The sequence below is a fragment of the Schistocerca cancellata genome, chromosome 7, assembly GCF_023864275.1.
Source record: "Schistocerca cancellata isolate TAMUIC-IGC-003103 chromosome 7, iqSchCanc2.1, whole genome shotgun sequence".
In the NCBI taxonomy this organism is placed as follows: Eukaryota; Metazoa; Arthropoda; class Insecta; order Orthoptera; family Acrididae; genus Schistocerca; species Schistocerca cancellata.
This window is the reverse complement of record NC_064632.1, coordinates 389,192,866-389,211,681: the sequence shown is the minus strand read 5'-3', so window position 1 is coordinate 389,211,681 and position 18,816 is coordinate 389,192,866. Positions and strand designations below refer to the sequence as shown.

Here is an 18,816-nt window from a genome sequence, read left to right as displayed (position 1 = left end):
GGAATCCCATACCACGTAGCAAATACTCCAGAAAAGAACAGACAAGCGTAGTATAGGCAGTCTATTTAGCAAATTTGTTCCATCTTCTAAATGTTCTGGCAATAAAACGCAGTCTTTGATTCACCTTCCTCACAACATTTTCTATCTGATCGTTCCAGCTCAACTTTTCTCTAATTGTAATCGCTAGTAATTTTGATGAATCAACAACCTTTAAATTTGTGATTTATTGTGTAACCAAAATTTAAAGGATGCATTTTTGGTATGTCTGTGGATGAACTCACACTTTTTGTGTAGGTTCGGTCGCCACTGCAACCAGTGGAAGAGTATTACTCGGGTGAAGAACGATTAAGTAGTACTATGTGCAGCGGAATGGAATGAAATTGAAGAGTTGGTATGTGGGGGATGTTTAGTGTGTGATATGGGTAACAGAAGAGATTTGGGAGAAGTGGCTAGGCTAGAGGCCTGGCCATGGTTATAGAATGGAAAGAAAAGGAGGCTAGAGGCCTGGCCATGGTTATAGAATGGAAAGAAAAGGAAGTGAAGGAAGAGAGAGAGCCCTGATGCGAGAAATGAGAAAAAGAATTACGAGTATATCTAACACGAATGATAAATGTGCGGGGGAATATTTTTGTCTGCGAGAGCTACATCGTGGGAGTTGCGCTGGGAGAGGATACGGTTCGTAGATGTAGGGTCATGGGGTATGTTTGTATCGAATCGACTGCATGCCAAGATTGATAAATAGGGAGTGAAACGTTAGAGTTGCTGGAGCCAAGTTTGCAGAATGTATAGAACACGGATTTATTCACTGTGGATGAGGAAGGAGAGGAATTTGATGATAGATAATGGATTCTATTAGGGGAGGATCAGCGGTTGGGATAAGTGAAAGGGAGTGGGTGGCGCTGAATGATTTGGAAGGACTGATAGAAACTGGGTGAGGTTGAGGGATTGTTATCTATGACATTGACATAGGAGAGTGTGGGCTGAATTAGTGTTGATGGTGCTGCCAAGAGCGTGTCTAGACTCTAATCTGGGACGAGGAGGGGGGTTGGGGGGGGGGTTAATATCGAAATGGTTTTGAGACCACCACCCACGCGCCAACCCACAGCAAACCCATCCTGGTCTGCAAAGAATGTAAGATTTTGAGGTACATATATTGCCACAATTGGCTATATACGAATGCTTACAAAACTGTGGGCTGTACTGCCGTCTGCACACATGTTAACTGAATTTCTAATAATAAACAACCACCACATTCCCTCCTCCACCCACCTTCTCTCTTAGGAGAGCGGCCCCAAGTCATGAGAAGACACTGGATCATAAGTGTCCGTAAGGGGGAAGGTGGCAAGAGGGGCTCCCTGCTGAAGTAGATTCGTTATTAATTTCAAAATTCTCACATATTTCTGGGAATTATTGTCTCTGATAGTACGCAGCCACATGCAGGGGTAACAGAGTGGCTTCATTAAAACTACAAAGTTTGGTTGTAAGGTTGTTCGCGAGAAATTATATCGTTCCTTGTCGTGGCTACTACTTCGACGTTGTTTTGCAATCTTTGGTGACGTAAATCATTACAGAACACTGCCGAAATAGAGTACCCGCTCTTCTCCTTGTCGATTCCTTGTACAGACCTTAATGAGGTATAGAAAGGGACAGTTCCAAAACGTAGCGCATTATAAATTTGGTAGTATTATGCCTACCCAACATCTGTCCGTAGTTACCACAAGAAGAACTCCTTCGCTCGCATACACTTAACCTCAACAGTAAGTTGCATTTGACCCATCATGGTATGCTGAGACTTCTTTGTGTTTTACATGGAAGAGCGATTGTGGTAGAGTATGAAGAACACGATCAAGCCATACTGTAGGTCTATTCACCTATATTTCGCCTCCAGGCCCAAATATAGAAAAAAATTCGCCTCTCGATGAGAGTAAAATACCAATGTCTAAAATGTGTTTGGATGTTCTTAAGCTATGTGAGATTCAACCCTGCGCGACATCCAGCAATAAAGTTACGAGTTCTATAGTCCAGTTGCCACAATAACGTGCCAAATAGAGGAGACGAAGACCATTTTGGTTCCATCGTAGACTGTTAAGAGTTGGTACCACCAGTCCAATTTGATGGATGTTTTCGAAGGTTTCGTACATCCACATTCATATTACTAACGTAAAAACATAAAAATATTGGATATTCTTATCAAATATGCTTAACTTTAAGGTAAAGTCGCAATCCACATTTAAAAAAATATTGAGTGAGTGACTATGATCTGTGTGTGCTTTCTGTGAAGTTCATTTCCTGAGCCAAGACACGTTCTCAAACTCAGTTAACCAGTTGTATAAAAAATGGAACTTTTGGAGTCTTGCCCCTTCTTGGTTAAATTTCTGCGGACACACATGCACTGGATGTGACGCCATTCGTCCGCTGCTGACCGTACTGCTCGGGTAGAAATGTATTCTTCACGCCCCCTATTCAAATCGGCGAAATCTGAGTCACAGTAGACTGTCTAGGCCCCGTATGGCTCTGCAGAGATGGTGTATTGTCAGTTTGTCAACACTTATGCTTGTCCTGTGCGGCGCCTGTGGAAACATCGTCTCTGCTATGTTGAATATCTACCCTAGACACTGTTGCTCGCAGAAACATGAGTTGTTATGTAATTTCTGTTACGCTATGTCCCATGCGCCTTGCAACGATCGATCATCCCGCGCTCCAAGACGGTCAGCGAGCGAGGAGTTCGCTACGCAACTGTCTTTAATAACAGACTCTTCATAGACATTTAGCTGCCTATCCTTTACAGGCAGCGCAATTGACCTGATTATAAAGAGCTAGTTTTCTCTATAGCTGATGGCCAAAATAAGTTGCGTAAATACACCATTTCAAATTGTGGCCCCAAACGTAGTTTTGTGTATTATTAGGAAGACACTGGGCGAAATGTTTGCTGCCTGAAATTCTTCACAGAGCCCAAGTGCACCAGGAGGAGGATGCGTGGCATAATCTTGTACGAAAGTTTGGGTGATGAAACATAGGTATTGTCAGTAAACTCTTCTCCTAAGCACAAATCCAAATAATTGCATTACATGCAACTTTATGCCCAGTAAGGCTACGGCGCCACGTGCGTTTTTTCCAGCGGCATTTGAGCGGGAGAAAACGTGGCAGTAATTCCTGAAAGTGTGGCGGCTACTCAGAGCAGGAGAAACTGCCGGGTAGTGGCAGTCAGACGGCCAACTACACCTGGCGGAGCAGCTGAAACATTGGATTGGTGCAGTTTCCTCAACTGCTGGAACTGACTCCCCACTGCTTTCTGATTTCTGCAAGCATTGTTTTCCGTATTGGAATAGTTAAAACGAATGGAACATCCCATATAAATTTAAATATGACTCAGTAACTCACTCTCTTAATTTAAAACATGACAGGAAAAAGGTCATTTGCTTGCTATACAGAAAAGTCGTCTTATTCTTTGCTGCTTCTCCACTTCGAACTTCCTGGAATTTTAAGATTCTCAAATACACTAAACTGTATGTGGCGCCCACCTTGCTTCAGGCGTTGTGTGTAATTCAACCTATTATATAAGCCCCAATGATAAATAAGTCAATTTTGTTCTTTCTACTACCCTTGATCATGTTTTTCTTAGCTTTGTTTAGCTCAACGAGTGTTGTCCCCATCATCGTTTCATCCTCATCACCGGTGCGCAAGTCGAATGAAAAAATACTTGCACTTGGCGGCCGAACTTCCCCGAATGGGGCCTCCCGGTCAAGGATGCCATATGCTCATTTCCAATTTTTAACGTGTGGTTGTGATCTTAACGAATAATTCTGCAGGCAGAGACGTTGTTCTCCGCCTTTCGTCGCTTAAGGAGGAGGTGTGGTTGGTAGTTACCAATATTAAATAAGCTATATCAGTTTAAAATTTACTGAAAAGATGTTTAGTGCGTTATCGCAGTCAGCTGCGCCTCAAAAGTACTTCACTTCTTGTTAGGCGGGCCACGCTCTTATCGGCACTGTAGTTGACGCTGAGAAGTTTGAAATGTGTATCTGTGTAAGCACGAGGTGTTTACTTCACCTCATACCACTTCACGTATCTCTGAAAGACTCGCATGGAATTCTTTTCGTGGGTTGCTGCATTCCTTCCCACATTGTTTATGTATTTATTTCATGCCAGATACTGATACGATATTGGAACTGACTGTTTGTGCGAGGTGGTAGGCGTTGGCTGTCAATCTACATATGCAGTCTCTGTGGTTATCCACTGACAGGGTATTTTTGTTCTGTTTGTTCTGAGAATCATTAGCTCCCTTCGTCTCTTCTCACCTCGTGTTGAGCGCTGCCGAATCAGTAAAATGATGAAGGCACATGAACGACCTTCAGTCAGGACCCTTATTTAACTAGGCCGTTGTCCCGAAAGATAGTGTTGGCATATGACCAACTTACGAGCTCCTACTAACCGAATCTCTTGTGCGCGTATGTAGTGAATCATTATATTAGATGAGATTTAAATTTTAATTAATGTCACGTTTTCGTTGGGATGGTATCTTCAGTATTGCATTTTAAGTGCGGCATAGGTATCACTCTCATATTTGCAAGAATAACATTTAACAAGGCGATTACGTTGTATTTGTTTCAGATTCTAAGGTGTAAAGGTATAAAATACTGCATTTTATGACATTGTACAACGCTTAGGTCTTTGTTGAGTACAGAGCTACTTAGGCAAAACTGCCTGATACGAACTGGGAGTGGTGCTGTGGTCAGCATTCTGATTTCGTATCGAGATGAGACGTCAATCGAATTCGCTTTTGCCAAAAGCGAGGAGTTTTTCCTTTTGTTTCCCTAAACTCACAACAGGAGATTACTGGTATGAGTTCCTATTCCAGCCACAGGCTTTTATTTTTGTTTTTGTCCAACTGAGCCATTGCTCGGCCTGTAATGCTCTCTATGTCGACGTGGAATACTGTTGGTGGACGATCAGGCGAAACTAATTTCCAAGCAGCTCTTTAATTGTTTTAGGTGTAACCACAGTAGTGACAAGCTATTGTTACAGGGCGTAAGGTTGACTTGTTGCTTATCGTTAATGTTGTTTGTCGAAGAAATAATGACGCATATGAAAGAAAATTCCACATGATTTCAGAAGAGATAGCGTCCAAGGGGACTAAGGTCCAGAGAATTCATACTCGTTGAGCTAAAAAAAGCTAAGAAAAACGTGATCAAGGATAGTAGAAAGAACAACATTGACTTATTTATCATTGGAGCGTATACAATAGGTTGAATTACACACAACGCCTGAAGCAAGGTAGGCCCCACATACAGTTTAGTGTATTAAGCACGGAAAAAGATTTTCAACAAGTGGTAACTCTCAGTATGGGGAAAAATTCGTGAAACTGTAAGTATGGGTCCCAAAATAGTGTCGAAACAGAACAGGGACATTGCTGAATTCTGATAAGAATCAACTAGAGACGTTTGAAATGTGAAGCAACCGATGGATATTGAAAAATTGTTTCCTTGTTGAAAATCAGACGATCGCGTTGTTCTCCAGAAATGTGGTTTCGTAATTAACGTCTGTAGGAACAGTGGAAGGAAAAATTATAGCGGCAGACAAAGACTAGAATAGCCAAAACAGGTCTAGATGATGATGGATGTAATTAGATACGAAAAGGGCGTCCACTGTAGTACAGGCTAGTGCAATATACATCAGAGCAAAGATTTTACATTAAAAATGGGAAATCCTAAGGAAATCTTGGGTACCAAATAAGGTCGTGCGGCTTGGTGAGCGCGTTCATAACAGGTATAAAAGAAATTATTAAATATCTGGGAGAGACATCAAGCGAATTTGGCGTACCCATAGTTTTGCGACAAGGTGATGCTGTTTCGCCGCTATTGCTTAACATCGTGCTCTAGAAACTCGACCGAGTAGTAAACTAAAAGCATATATTCAGATGAAACCGCTACCGAAAAACAAACAGTACTGTCTGAAGTTAAGATGTGGGAATGATCGAGAGGACTATCCCACAGTGCAAGCAACGTCTGTCTAAATATGCGTGCTGAGAATTTTATAGTGATGGAACTTTCTAGAGGAACAGAGCAGAATGCCCAACTGGACGTTGCGGATTTGAGACTAGTTAAAGTAGATGACTTTTGGGCACGTCGATAGCAGATTCAACAACAATTTAAAACTGGAGATTAAATGATGGATTATTTATGTATCCTGAACTTAGACTTCGCCTCGAGCAAAACTGAGATAAACGTGTATATGAGAATGCAGGCTTTCTAGGCGAATCTCGATGATAATATCTTCTCGGGTTGACAGCCGCATTCGGGAGGACGACGGTTCAATCCCGTCTCCGGCCATCCTGATTTAGGTTTTCCGTGATTTCCCTAAATCGCTTCAGGCAAATGCCGGGATGGTTCCTTTGAAAGGGCACGGCCGATTTCCTTCCCCATCCTTCCCTCACCCGAGCTTGCGCTCCGTCTCTAATGACCTCGTTGTCGACGGGACGTTAAACACTAATATCCTCCTCCTCCTCCTCGGGTTGACAGCCGAGTCATTGTGTTGTTCTCCAGCAACGTTTCAGCAAATTTCTTACTTGCTATCTTCAGGCGAAGAAGATGACAAGTAAGAAACTTGTTTAAACGTTGCTGGAGAACAATGCATTGACTCGTCTGTCAACCCGAGAAGATTTTATCATTGAGATAAACGAGTATTTTGTGTATCGCCACAAAGATGACGACAGGTTCATTTTTAGTGCCAGTTTTCGGAGAAGGTTTTTTGCCAAATGCAGGGTATAGATGGTGGGAGAGGAAGGAAGAAACCAAAACTGTGGCAACCAAAGGCTGCTGAGATAAGGAAAGTGAGAATTCGATAGCTAGAACCCGTGGCTCGCATACATAATGGCTTCTGAGCCAGCCCGTCATTTCGGAAAGGGTAGAGAATGGGGTGTACGGGACAGACACCGAATGATTGGGAAGATTAAGAGAAATGCGACTTCTGGAGGCCGAAAATAAACTTTTTTTCTTTTCATAAGTCTTCTGATTGATTTGATGTGGCTCGTTACGAATTTATCTCTTGTGCTAACCACTTCAGAGCTGCACTTGCACCCAAAGTCCTTAATTATTTCTTGGATACAGCCCAATCTGTCTTCCCATACAGTTTTTGCCCTCTGTAGCCCCATCACGTACCATGTAAGTTACTCCTTGATGCCTTAAGACATATCCTATCATCCTGTCCCTTCTTCTTGTCAATGATCACTCCTCGCCGATACTGCTGGAAAGATAACCCAAAAAGATAAAAATCCAAAAGCATCGTAACTGGAGGCAGATTATGAGGACAAGAGATGACCTACATCCACGTACACTGATGGAAAAACATTAGTACACTCTTTTAGCGGTTTCCAGTTCACTCAAGATTTATTATTGCAACAGTAAATATGGAGTACATGGCATGACTGCATATATAGATCAATAGCACAAGTGGTTCTGAGGTGCCAGGTATCGACCCATGCTGGAATTTTCATATTAGTACGTGGTGTACACTGTACTGGCGGCAATGCAGGTGCTGATTCTGCCATCTGGTCGATTGTTCAGATGTCGAATACTGTCCTGGGATACGTTATACCACGCCTGCTCGACCTGTTCACGTAGTCATATAAGAGTTGTTGGTTGACGAGTCGGACGAGTCACTTCTCCTGCCATACACCACACTTGCTCGACTGGAGGCAAGTCCGGATATCGTGCGACCAGGTAAGTTGCTGGACGTCTTGTAGAGCACGTTGAGTTTCACGGGCAGTCTGTGAGCGAAAATTATGATGTTGGACAACACATCACCTTCCTGTTGCAAGAATGGCAAAAGAACGGATGTAAGAACATTATGCACGAACCAAGCTCTCGTTAGCGTCCACTGCTAAAATACCAAAGGTTGACGAGAGTTGTAGTTATCGCAGTCCATACCACAAGGTCCTGGGTGGGGCCGGGGTGTCTTGGACGAATGCACTCTACGAGACGGCACTCACCAGCCAACGTCGTACGCACAAACGAATATCACTCGCATGCAGGCAAATATGCTTTCATCGCTGAAGACCACGCGCAATTCCATCTTCTAAGTGATCCTCTGACGGCACCAGTTGCGCCGTGCGCGTCCATGCTGTGGCGTGAGAGGAAGCCGGGCTAGAGTATGCTCATAAAATAGCTCCATATTTAGCAACTCGCTCACAGAAAGATCCGTACCTAAAGACTGGAAAATTGCTCATACCACACCAATACCCAAAAAGGGAAGGAGGAGTAATCCGCTGAATTACAGGCCTATATCATTAACGTCGATTTGCAGTACGGTTTTGGAATATTTACTGTATTCGAACATTATGAAGTATTTCGAAGAAAACGATTCTACATCTACATCTACGTGATTACTCTGCTATTCACAATAAAGTGTCTGGCAAAGGGTTCAATGAACAACCTTCAAGCTCTCTACCGTTACACTCTCGAACGGCACGCGGGAAAAACGAGCACTTAAATTTTTCTGTGCGAGCCCTGATTTCTCTTATTTTGTCGTGATGATCATTTCTCCCTATGCAGGTGGGTCGCAACAATGTTTTCGCAATCGGAGGAGAACACGGTGATTGAAATTTTATGAGATGATCCCGTCACAACGAAAAACGCCTTTGTTTTAATGATTGCCACTCCAATTCACGTATCGTGTCTGTGACACTGTCTCCCCTATTTCGCGATAATACAAAACGAGCTGCCCTTCTTTGTACTTTTTCGATGTCATCCGTCAGTCCCACCTGATGCGGATCCCACACCGCACAGCAATACTCCAGAATAGGGCGGACAATCGTTTGTGTAAGCAGTCTCTTTAGCAGACCTGTTGCACCTTCTAAGTGTTCTGCCAATGAATCACAGTTTTTGGTTTGCGCCGGCCGTAGTGGCCGTGCGGTTCTAGGCGCTACAGTCTGGAGCCGAGCGACCACTACAGTCGCAGGTTCGAATCCTGCCTCGGGCATGGATGTGTGTGATGTCCTTAGGTTAGTTAGGTTTAATTAGTTCTAAGTTCTAGGCGACTGATGACCTCAGAAGTTAAGTCGCATAGTGCTCAGAGCCATTTTCTTTGGTTTGCTCTACCCACAATATTATCTATGCGATCGTTCCAACTTAGGTTATTTGTAATTGTGATCCCTAAGCATTTAGTTGAATTTACAGCCTTCAGATTTGTATGACTTATCAAGTAATCGAAATTTAGCTGATTTCTTTTAGTACTCATTTATTGACACATACTCAGCACAGATTCAGAAAATATCGTTCTTTTGAAACAAAACTAGCTCTTTATACTCTTGAAGTAATGAGTGCTATCGACAGGGGAAGTCAAATTGATTCCATATTTTTAGATTTCCACAAGGCTTTCGACAGCGTTCCTCACAAGCGTCTTCTAACCAAACTGCGTGCCTACGGAGTATCGCCTCAGTTGTGTGACTGGATTCGTGATTTCCTGTCAAAAAGGTCACAGTTCGTAGTAATAGACGGAAAGTCATCGAGTAAAACAGAAGTAATATCCGGCGTTCCCCAAGGAAGTGTTATAGGCCTTCTATTGTTCCTGATCTATATCAACGACATAGGAGACAATCTGGATAGCCGTCTTAGATTGTTTGCAGATGATGCTGTCATTTACCGCCTTGTCAAGTCATCAGACGACCAAAACGACTTGCAAAATGATTTAGATAAGATATCTGTATGGTGCGAAAAGTGACAATTGACCCTGAATAAGGGAAAGTGTGAAGTTATTCACACGAGTACTAAACGTCTCGGTCACCTCCTTTCGCATTGTCGGCACTTTGAACAGTGGACGTTACATTTCACATGTGTTACGACCCGTGGTTCTACCCTTCATTCGATCCCTGCGAAACCCTACATTTTAGCAGGATAATGCACGACCGCATGTTGTAGGTCCTATACGGGCGTTTCTGGATACAGAAAATGTTCGACTGCTGCCCTGGCCAGCACATTCTCCAGATCTCTCACCAATTGAAAACGTCTGGTCAATGGTGGCCGAGCAGCTGGCTCGTCACAATACGCCAGTCACTACTCTTGATGAACTGTGGTATCGTGTTGAAGCTGCATGGGCAGCTGTACCTGTACACGCCATCCAAGCTCTGTTTGACTAGATGCCCAGGCGTATCAAGGCCGTTATTACGGCCAAAGGTGGTTGATCTGGGTACTGATTTCTCAGGTTCTATGCACCTAAATTGCATGGAAATGTAATCAGATGTCAGTCCTAGTATAATATATTTGTCCAATTAATACCCGTTTATCATCTGCATTTCTTCTTGGTGTAGCAATTTTAATGGCCGGTAGTGTATAACTTCCTCCTACGTTGTCGCATTCTCTCTGATGAACTGGTTAGTCTCTGACAATGCAGACTATTACACGACAAGCAAATTATAACGAAGGAGAAGGCGATCAGATGTTCTGGTTATGAATGAGCCGACAGCGGCTCAGCCGTCAAGGCGTAGATAACGGCTCAGGGGGAGAAACGCTGGTGTCAGGCCGCAATCAAGCGTAATCGGATCAGCGCGCGGCGTGTCGCGTCGCTTCCTGTTGTGCCGTGTGGCAGCAGTGCGCCACGCCGCGCCCTCACTTTGCATTGCCGATGAGCAGGGCGTGCATGGCCACCTCTGCAGCCGAAGCTGGCGTGTCCTTCTGGACCGCGCCCTCGTGCAAACGACGCGGATGCTTGCATCTGCAGCTTGCAGCATAAGTTCACGGGACGTTAGGTGACATGAGGTGATGCCATCGCGAAACGTGCCTGACTCCTACAATTCCCCCTTTGCGTAGATAAACACAAGTAAATTTTCGTTACGCAGGATACTTCATCTACATTATATTCTGCAATTCACACTTAATTGTTTGGCAGAGGATCCGAAAAACCGCTTTCAGACTTACGGGAAAAATTTAAATGCTCCAGTCACTGCTTACTAATATTTATTAGCACGATACGTTTCGACAGCCTGCTGCCATCATTAAGTGCATCACAGTTACACATACATTAATCTGAAATTTGATGAGGATCATTTTGTCGGTGGCCACTGGCGTTCTTGATCGGAATATAACTTTGTACAGAGAGATTCATTTATTTTAGTGTACACCTTAAGTGAACTGCTCTTTCAGGGTATACTTTAAGACAAAAATAAATCGCGTACCACGAAGAAATGATCTGAATATGAGTTGAGAATCAGTAGTTGTGGCGTACATGTGGAGACAAACAAATGATTACAGTTTCAGGAAAATAGGAAGATTTATACAAGAGAAAGAGCTTCACTGAGCATATAAGTAACACGTTGGTCTACCTCTGGCCCTTATGGAAGCAGTTATTCGGCTTGGTATTGATTGATAGAGTTGTTGTATGTCCTCCGAGGGATATCATGCCCAATTCTGTCCGATTGGTGCGTCAGATCGCCAAAATCCCGAGCTGGTTGGAGGGCCCTACTGCTCCAACCTTGCAGGCCAACACAGGGTTTGGCAAGCACGAAGGCAAACAGTAGAAACTCTCATCAAGTGCGGACGGGCATTACCTTACTGAAATGTGGTGCAGGATGGTGGTTTGCCATGAGGTGCAACAGAACTGAGCGTAGACTATCGTCGACGTGCTGCTGTGCTGCGAGGTGCGACAATAAAGTAATGAGACTGATGTGAAAAAAAATGTTGCCTACCGTTTTAGTCAAGTTTAGTGTTGTCTTCTTCATAGTAGTTCCCTATTGATTGCACACACTTTTTCCAGCGCTTCTGCCAATGATGGTAACATTTCTGGAACTCATCTTCTGTAATATCCTCCAAGACCCCCGTCACAGCTTTTTGGACATCTTGTGTTGTTTGAAAATGGTGTCCCTTGACCGCCGTTTTGACTCTTGGAAATAGAAAAAAGTCGCACGGAGCGATATCTGGTGAATAAGGTGGCTGTGGTAGTAGTGAAATTTGTTTTGAGGTTAAAAATTGCTGTACTGACGGAGCAGCGTGGGATGGCGCATTATTGTGATGAGGAATCCAGTTATCAGCAATGCTGGCACGGACACGAAGAACTCTTTTACAAAGTCTTTCTAAAATCATTGTTCTGCAGTCATTTTCACGGATAATCTATCAGATAGTACGAGTTCACGCACCCTGACCAAATTGACATCCGTTGATGAGGTTGATGGTCGTCCTCTGCAGTCTCCATCTTCAACATTCGTTCTGCCTTCACTAAATATTTTATGCCAACAAAAAAAATTGAGCTCTTGACATAACCTCCTCTCCAAAACCCTTTTGAAGCTCACTGTAAGTTGTCGCGTTTTCATCCAATTTGTTGTTGTTGTCTTCAGTCCTGAGACTGGTTTGATGCAGCTCTCCATGCTAATCTATCCTGTGCAAGCTCCATCATCTCCCAGTACCTACTACTTCTGAATCTGCTTAGTGTATTCATCTCTTGGTCTCCCTCTATGATTTTTACCCTCCACGCTGCCCTCCAATGCTAAATTTGCGATCCCTTGATGCCTCAGGACATGTCCTACCAACCGATCCCTTCTTCTAGTCAAGTTGTGCCACAAACTTCTCTTCTCCCCAATCCTATTCAATACCTCCTCATTAGTTACGTGATCTACCCACCTAATCTTCAACATTCTTCTGTAGCACCACATTTCGAAAGCTTCTATTCTCTTCTTGTCCAAACTATTTATTGTCCATGTTTCACTTCCATACATGGCTACACTCCATACAAATACTTTCAGAAACGACTTCCTGACACTTAAATCTATACTCGATGTCAACAAATTTCTCTTCTTCAGAAACGCTTTCCTTGCCATTGCCAGTCTACGTTTTATATCCTCTCTACTTCGACCATCATCAGTTATTTTGCTCCCCAAATAGCAAAACTCCTTTACTGCTTTAAGTGTCTCATTTCCTAATTTAATTCACTCAGCATCACCCGACTTAATTCGACTACATTCCATGATCCCCGTTCTGCTTTTGTTGATGTTCATCTTATATCCTCCTTTCAAGACACTGTCCATTCCGTTCAGATACTCTTCCAGGTCCTTTGCTGTCTGACAGAATTACAATGTCATCGGCGAACCTCAAAGTTTTTATTTCTTGTCCCTGGATTTTAATACCTACTCCGAATTTTTCTTTTGTTTCCTTTACTGCTTGCCCAATATACAGATTGAATAACATCGGGGAGAGGCTACAACCCTGTCTCACTCCCTTCCCAACCACTGCTTCCCTTTCATGCCCCTCGACTCTTATAACTGCCATCTGCTTTCTGTACAAATTGTAAATAGCCTTTCGCTCCTTATATTTTACCCCTGCCACCTTTAGAATTTGAAAGAGAGTATTCCAGTCAACATTGTCAAAAGCTTTCTCTAATCTACAAATGCTAGAAACGTAGGTTTGCCTTTCCTTAATCTTTCTTCTAAGATAAGTCGTAAGGTCAGTATTGCCACACGCGTTCCAACATTTATACAGAATCCAAACTGATCTTCCCCGAGGTCGGCTTCTATCAGTTTTTCCATTCGTCTGTAAATAATTTGTGTTAGTATTTTGCAGCTGTGAGTTGTTAAACTGATTGTTCGGTAATTTTCACATCTGTCAACACCTGCTTTCTTTGGGATTGGAATTATTATATTCTTCTTGAAGTCTGAGGGTATTTCGCCTTTTTCCTTACAGTTGTCTTCTAGCCATGCCTGCTTAGCCATTTTGCACTTCCTGTCGATCTCATTTTTGAGACGTTTGTATTCCTTTTTGCCTGCTTCATTTACTGCATTTTTATATTTTCTCCTTTCATCAATCAAATTCAATATTTCTTTTGTTACCCAAGGATTTCTACTAGCCCTCGTCTTTTTACCTATTTGATCCTCTGCTGCCTTCACTACTTCATCCCTCAGAGCTACCCATTCGTCTTCTACTGTATTTCTTTCCCCCATTCCTGTCAGTTGTTTCCTTATGCTCTCCCTGAAACTCTGTACAACGTCTGGTTTAGTCAGTTTATCCAGGTCCCATCTCCTTAAATTCCCACCTTTTTGCAATTTCTTCAGTTTTAATCTACAGTTCATAACCAATAGATTGTGGTCAGAGTCCACATCTGCCCCTGGAAATGTCCTACAATTTAAAACCTGGTTCCTAAATCTCTGTCTTACCATTATATAATCTATCTGATACCTTTTAGTATCTCCAGGATTCTTCCATGTATACAACCTTCTTTTATGATTCTTGAACCAAGTGTTAGCTATGATTAAGTTATGCTCTGCGCAAAATTCTACCAGGCGGCTTCCTCTTTCATTTCTTTCCCCCAATCCATATTCACCTACTATGTTTCCTTCTCTCCCTTTTCCTACTACCGAATTCCAGTCACCCATGACTATTAAATTTTCGTCTCCCTTCACTACCTGAATAATTTCTTTTATCTCATCATACATTTCTTCAATTTATTTGTCATCTGCAGAGCTAGTTGGCATATAAACTTGTACTACTATAGTAGGCATGGGCTTCGTGTCTATCTTGGCCATTATAATACGTTCACTATGCTGTTTGCAGTAGCTTACCTGCACTCCTATTTTTTTTATTCATTATTAAACCTACTCCTGCATTACCCCTATTTGATTTTGTATTTATAATCCTGTAGTCACCTGACCAGAAGTCTTGTTCCTCCTGCCACCGGTCTTCACTAATTCCCACTATATCTAACTTTAACCTATCCATTTCCCTTTTTAAATTTTCTAACCTACCTGCCCGATTAAGGGATCTGACATTCCACGCTCCGATCCGTAGAATGCCAGTTTTCTTTCTCCTGATAACGACGTCCTCCTGAGTAGTCCCCGCCCGGAAATCCGAATGGGGGACTATTTTACCTCCGGAATATTTTACCCAAGAGGACGCCATCATCATGTAACCATACAGTAAAGATGCATGCCCTCGGGAAAAATTACGGCTGTAGTTTCCCCTTGCTTTCAGCCGTTCGGAGTACCACAACAGCAAGGCCGTTTTGGTTAATGTTACAAGGCCAGATCAGTCAATCATCCAGACTGTTGCCCCTGCAACTACTGAAAAGGCTGCTGCCCCTCGTCAGGAACCACACGTATGTCTGGCCTCTCAACAGATACCCCTCCGTTGTGGTTGCACCTACGGTACGGCTATCTGTATCGTTGAGGCACGCAAGCCTCCCCACCAACAGCAAGGTTCATGGTAACGGGGGGGGAGGTCATCCAATTTAACACAAAAGAAATGGCATACCATTGCACAATATTATGTGGTTCCATTTCCGTGACGAGAGACACAAACACGTGTTAACTTATTATAGCACAACTCAAGACTGAGCAGTTGCATCGATGTGCCGCTTGGACTAGAAGCAGCTTACAGACCAAGGTCAAAGATATTGTGCCTGCGAAAGCCTGCAGGGTTGCCACATCTTGCAAAGAAAATCGGTCTCATTACTTTATTGTCGCACCTCATATAAGTGTGCCATGGATGAAAACCAAAGGGGTCATCTTATGAAAAGAAATAGCTTGGCATCCCAGACCGTCCCTCCTGACTGTCTCCAGACGCGTTTTCGCTGGTCATCGTGGCTAAATTCTAAGCAGGAGTCGTCACTGAAGACAATTCCACACCAGTCAATGAGATTTCAGGCGGAATGTGCACGACACCACTGCAAGCCGGCTTGCTGATGTACAGAGGTCAATGATACTCGCGCCCCTTTCCGAGAGCTACCTATTAATGGTCCTTGTGGTCACTGAAGCACCAATTGCACGTCGGATCGGTGATGGTGATGGTGATAATGATGGTGGTGGTGGTGGTGGTGGTGGTGGTGGTGATAATGATGACGATGGTAATGGTAAGTCCGGGCTCTGAGTGCCTTTCTGACGATTACTCAGTCCTTATGTGTCTCTAGGTTGACCACTTACTTCTTGACGCTGTGTTCGACCATGGTTCCCCTCTTTCCCCCCAACATCGTCGAATAGTTGCATCGCTCCAATTCATGCTTAAAGCGATTCGCCGATAGCCGGCTTCTTTGAGCCCAATTACACGTTCTGTCTCCGACTGCTGGCATCGGCATATATTGAACATTAGCCTGTCTGCGAGGCATAGTTCCTGATCATTGTCAGCTGCTTGGTAAAATGGCGCTGCAGCGTCACAGATTCATCCATCGGCCGCCAACGTTAACAATTTTGCATTTTTCCGTCGATACCTATACGAATATAAATTTGTGACTAATTGACATGGCTACTTAGTGGTGGGTCCTTTTCTTTTAATCTATTTCTCGACCGTACACTCTCGAACGTACGTGGGAAAAACGAACAGCTAATTCTTTCCATATGAGCTCTGATTGCTCTTATTTTTTTACCGCGGTCATTTCTCCCTATGTAGATGAGAGTCAAACAAAATATTTTCGTATCCGGAGGAGAAAGCTGGTGATCCCACAACGAAGAACGTCTTTGTTTTAATGATCCCCACCCCAAGTTGGTTATCAATCCGTGACGGTCTCTCCACTGTTCTACGATAACAGAGAATGAGATACCCTTCTTTAAACTTTTTTCTAGTTCCTCCGTCGGTCATATCTGGTAAAGATCGCATTCCGCGGAACAGTACTCTAGAAGAGGACGGAAAATCATAGTGTAGGCAATCTCTTTAATAGACCTGTTTCCTCTTCCAAGTGTTCTGTCAATAAAAAGTAGCCTTTGGTTCGCTTTCCCCACATTTTCAACGTGATAGTTCCAATTTACGTTGTTCGTTATTGTAATCCTTAGATATTTAGTTGAATGGACGAACTTTAAATTTGTGTGATTTAACGTGTAACCGAAGTTTATCGGATTTTTTTTTAGTACTTATAAGGAGGACCTTATACTTTTTATTGTTTAGGAGCAATTGCCACTTTTCGCAACAGACATATTTCTTGTCTATTTTGGAATGCGTTTTAATCTTGCAATGAGTTAATTAGACGACGGACGGCAGCATCACGTTCAAAACAATACAAGAGTGTCTCATGTTTACATAAATTAAGAACAGCAGAGGGAATATAACAGTTCCATGGGGAACACCAGACAGCTCTTCGGTTTCGGTCAATGACTTCCCGTCAGTTAAAACCAACTGTGTCTTTTCTGACAGAGTATCACGAATACAGCCGCACAACTGAGATGATACTTCACAGGTACGCAGATTGGTTAGGAGGAGGAAGAGGAATGGTGTCAAAGCCCTTATGTAAATCTACAAATGTGGAATGAACTTGAGATCCCCTCTCGATAGCAGTCATTACTTCGTGTTAATAAAGAGCCAGTTGTGTTTCATGGCGTCGCTCGCTGCCTTTAAAAAATGTCGTAGTTATAAACTCATTTTCTCTTTTCAGGTGTTCATTACGTCGTACGGAGTCCGTTGTTTTCGTGATTTGGCAAATCTGTTTTACTTTAATTTTGTGGCCGGATGCCTTTTCCGTAGTTACTCGTCGGTTAACCTGAACGAGGGAAGTCTGTCAGTCGCGCAAACCCTGAAACTTCCTGGCAGAATGAAACTGTGCCGGGCCGAGACTCGAACTCGGAACCGTACCTTTCGTCGGGAATGCTGTGGTGGCAGAGTACGTCTCATAACTTGCCCTCACAACTTTACGTCTGCCAGCACCTTTTTACTAAAGCTAAAGCTGAACCAATAAAATGGATCGGGGCAACAGAAAAAAAGCAGACGAAGCAGCGCGACTTGATGTATCAGGCAGAAAAAAATTTTGGCAGGATATTCACGACTGGATTGTTCGCCTTTAAGAAAATCCCAAGAAGACCGAAATAATTTGGTCTCATGAGCGGAAAGAACCCAGTCTGAGTGAATGAAAGTAATGGGACCACATCGCGTGGTCCAGTAGGGCCCAAATATGAATCGTATTTTAACATCCCATCTGAACAATTTACTAATACTCTTTATAGCACAACCTAGTTTCGAGATACTTTACGTGAAAGACTTATGCCTCTGCAGTAACCAGGACTCGGCGTATCGGCCATGATCGTGGGTCCACTTGACCAACCTCTCACTGGCGACCTTTAGTTTCGTAAAGAAGATAGTAAATTTATATTGCATTCAGCAAAAGGTCAGCACTAAAACAAAATTAGACAGCATGAAGAGTAATGGTGATAACACTATTCACGTCGCATACAGACTTCTGTTTGCTCAACTCACTAACGAAGTTTGCAGAAAACTCTTGTAGCAGAGAGAGAGAGAATAATAGTTCAGTTTTCTTAGATCTACAAATTAGATTAAGGCCTCTGACCGGTTGGCTAAGGCTGTTAGTCACCCCCTCTTGACCCATGTGGACAAAAAGAATCGCAGTGAAAGGAATTGCTCTCATTATACATGGTCTGCTTCTTGACGTCTTGCCGGCTCCGAGGTCAATTGAGTCGGTATTTGACGTTAATTGACCTTGATTGCGCCACGTGCTGTTCATTGCAACCTACCGAGTAACGTGTAGTGGTCGTTGACCTATTGGTACAGTCCGCTTATATTTTCAAGACACGAGCTTATTAAGGGAGCTCAGTTACGACATATTTATCGTTCCATTCAAATAATGGGTCACTTTTAACGAACGTTGCAGCTAGCGCTTTTGTAGAATTACATTGAATTTCTGTCGCCTTGTAAATGCGTTACCTATCAATTAATATTGAAAGTGTTTATGCAGATTTCCCTTTATGTCCCTTACCTAAGTAATAAAATTTATTACATGACGATTTCACAATATTATGTGAACAAATGAAATCTTGTACCGCCTTCGGCTTGCTGCTGAGGTAGCCTTACTCTTTTCTCAATATTCTTTAATAGGATGTAAATCTAGCCATAATAATATATTCCGAAA

At 43.0% G+C, this 18,816-nt stretch overlaps 1 protein-coding gene across 3 annotated transcripts in view; it reads left to right on the top strand.

The window, feature by feature from the left end:
- LOC126091901 (ATP-binding cassette sub-family G member 1-like) overlaps window positions 1–18,816 on the top strand; it is an 816,748-nt gene that overhangs the window by 664,128 nt on the left and 133,804 nt on the right. The gene's annotated exons all lie outside the window — the stretch shown is intronic.